This window comes from Colobus angolensis, unplaced genomic scaffold (genome assembly GCF_000951035.1).
Source record: "Colobus angolensis palliatus isolate OR3802 unplaced genomic scaffold, Cang.pa_1.0 Scaffold27, whole genome shotgun sequence".
NCBI lineage: Eukaryota > Metazoa > Chordata > Mammalia > Primates > Cercopithecidae > Colobus > Colobus angolensis.
The window spans coordinates 8,404,015-8,407,418 of NW_012115932.1; the positions used below are offsets into that span (position 1 = coordinate 8,404,015).

General features: G+C 38.0%; 1 long non-coding RNA gene across 1 annotated transcript in view; it reads left to right on the forward strand.

Annotated features, from left to right (window-relative positions):
- The window catches only part of LOC105515811, an 866,119-nt gene that overhangs the window by 217,393 nt on the left and 645,322 nt on the right, over positions 1–3,404 (forward strand). The gene's annotated exons all lie outside the window — the stretch shown is intronic.

Below are 3,404 nucleotides of genomic sequence, written 5' to 3' on the forward strand. Positions count from 1 at the left end.
ACTACAACCAATATTTTCCACTTTAAAGCTGCTACTTTGCTACATTTTTTACTCAAAATTTCTGTGAATTTAAGTTTTGGCAATAGACACACTCCTACTAACATAAATTTGATGAGTTCTTACTACACCACAATACTAAACTGTTCAGCAAAGGGCACAGAATTTCAGTCAGTTGGAAGAAATAAGCTTTAGTGATCTATTGCAAAGAATGGCGACTATAAAAATTATGCATTGCATATTTCAAAACTGCTAAAAGAGTGGCTTTTAAATGTTTTAACAAGAAAAGATAATAAGAATGTTAGGTGATGGATTTGCTAATTAGCTTATTTGATCATTCCACAATGTAAACACATATCAAGACATCACCTGGTGCTCCATAAATATATAATATATATAATCACTATGTTTCAATTAAAAATAAAATAAAAAATAAGAAAAAAAGCAAACTGAAAAGGTCTTCCTGGTCTTACTTTACTGGAAAGCAGAGAGAATAAATGAAAACTATCCCTGTAAGAGGAAAAACCCTTTCAAAAAGTAAACTGCCATTTTCAACCTCTGGCTGTGTAGCTTTTAAAAATATTAGGCCATCTGGCAACTATACGCTTAGGTAACTTGAATGAGAAAATGGTAAAAAGAAATACAGTCCTGGCTCCTAAGCCATACACAATGAGTAGAAGAGGAGGAAATCACTCCTAAGGCTACGTAAGAGAAGATGATACCTGCTCTAATGTGGGAAAGAAAGTGTAATTGATGGGTGAAGGGATAGTACTTGCTTTAACAGGTGTCTTGAAGGGTGAAGAGAACTGGAATACGTGGAAAAGGACGTGTGTGTGGCAGGTAGATACATTCTCAGATGAGAGTGACAGTAGGAACAAAGGCATGGAGGCAAGGTTTCACAGCAAATAGTGGCCAAGAACTTTGGGAGAAAAAAGTGCATGTTGGAAAATAATGAAAAAGAAATTTGGCAAAGTAGGCCTGGGCTAACATGTATATAAGCCCTGAATAATAAGCTAAAGATTTTTGACGTAATTTTGTATCTGATGAAGAGGCACCGACCAGCAATTTTTGAGGAATGAAGAGATAATGAGAAGGAATCCTGAGTAAAAAGTTCAGGATAGGCAATATATGAAACAGAGCTTTATAGGCACTATATAGTAATATTTAAGTGATCAGGGTATGTGTGTCACTGAGTAGCATTCAGTTATCAAGTTCATTTGTGGACTATATTTATTCCAAGTGTCTATTGCAGTGCAACAAGCCACCCTGAAATTTAGTGTTTTAAAACAACCATTTTATTATGCTTCTGGTTTGTGTGAGTCAAGAGTTTGAACAGAATACATCAAGAATGGCCTTTCTCCATGGTGTCTGAAACCTCAGCTGAGGAGAGTCAAATATCTGGGGACTGGAATTATTTGGAGCAGGGGTCACCAACCCCTGGACCACAGACTGGTACTGGCTGCTCTCCATCACTTGTATTACCACCTGAGCTCTGCTTCCTGTCAGATCAGTGGCGGCATTAGATTCTCATAAGAGGCGAACCCTATTGTGAACCGTGTGTGCAAGGGATCTAGGTTGCATGCTCCTTTTAAAAATCTAATGCCTGATAATCTATCACTGTCTCCCATCACCCTCAGATGGGATCACCCAGTTGCAGAAAAACAAACTCAGGGCTCCCACTGATTCTACATTATGGTGAGTTGCATAATTATTTCACTATATTTTTCAATGTAATAATAATAATAGAAATAAAGTACACAATACATGTATGTGCTTGAATCATCCTGAAACCATCCCCTCACAACCTGGTCCATGGAAAAATTGTCTGTCACGAAACTAGTCCCTGGTGCCATATGTCTGAGACCTGGAATGGAAGGATGGGAAGCCTGGACACAGCTGTGATTCTTGGCTACCTTCATCCGGCCTCTCTATGTAACTTAGGCTTCTCTTAACACAGCTACGTTGAGGTCGTCACACTTCTTACTTGCAACAAGACCAGTGTTCCCATAAACAAAACAAAACCTGGATGAACTTTTATCAGCTGGCTTTGGAAGTCACATGGTGTCACTCTCACTGTTCAATATTGATTGAAGCAGACAAGCCAATTTAGACGCAAGGGGAGGAGACAAAGACCTCACCCTCAATGGGATCAATATCATGAAATTTGTGGACATGTTTAAAAACCTTCACATGTTTCACTAAGGTCACTGAATATATACACAGTTTTTAGTAAAACATATGCTAATACACCACCTATGTTTTCACATGAAAGTCATGGGAATGAACGTAAAGATTTCCTTTGGACTTTAGTTTCTATTTTCTGATGAATTTTTCCCCAATATCCTCCTAGAGGTGAAGAGAAAAATATAGTGGCCTGCAAAATCAAGTATTCCTATTCTTAAAGATTCATATAATAATTCCATTTTGGAGTAATAATGCTTTTCATAGCAGTTGAGAAACTAATAGCTAACACTTAAGTAATGACTTGTTCAAAATCGTGTATCAATGATTTATATTCATTACAGATTGAAAGCTCACATCTTTAAAATGTACATACTCTTACCATCTGCTTTAGAAATAAGCAGGGTGATAAAGCTGAGAGATGTACCCTTTGAACTAAAGTCAGAGCCATACTCACAGGGCATGTGAGAGTTCCTGAGAGAGGCATCTAACCCAATCTAAAAAAATAAGAAGTTTCCTGTAGGAAATGGCATATAACCTTGGTCTTAAAGAAGTAGTATCCATTTAGCCAGCAGAGTAAAAAATTATAGTTTGAGTATAAAATAAAGAAATGGTGAGAGATGTTGCTGGAGAGATGGGCAGGACTTAGACTGTGGAACTTACTTGTCATATTATAGGTATTGATTTTATCTTCTTATTAATGGATTCAGTGCCCAGACATGGTAGTTTGTTTTGGACAGTCCTAGTTTACACCTGTTGTTCTGGAATAATCACTAAGTGTGCCCCTTTCACTTGTAGAATGTTCTGGTTAGTGTGGGACTAGGAACATAATATGGTCCTTTTACTAATGTGTGCCAACAATAGTCTTTAAAAAGAAAAAAAAGACATCTTTGATTTGTGATTTAGAGAGATGATTTTCAAGGCCCTAGAAAGAGTAAAATTCATTGAGAAGTTCTTAGGAGTGGTTGCAAATACCTATGGGAGGGATTTAGAAAGGTTTAATTGTAGTACAAATAAGGAGAGAAGAGTGCAGATTGGTGATATCTAGCCACACTAGTCGATTGGCTGGCTACATGTAAGAAATGAAGAAGGAAGGGCCGGGCGCGGTGGCTCAAGCCTGTAATCCCAGCACTTTGGGAGGCGGAGGTGGGCGGGTCACGAGGTCAGGAGATTGAGACCATCCTGGCTAACACGGTGAAACCCCGTCTCTACTAAAAATACAAAAA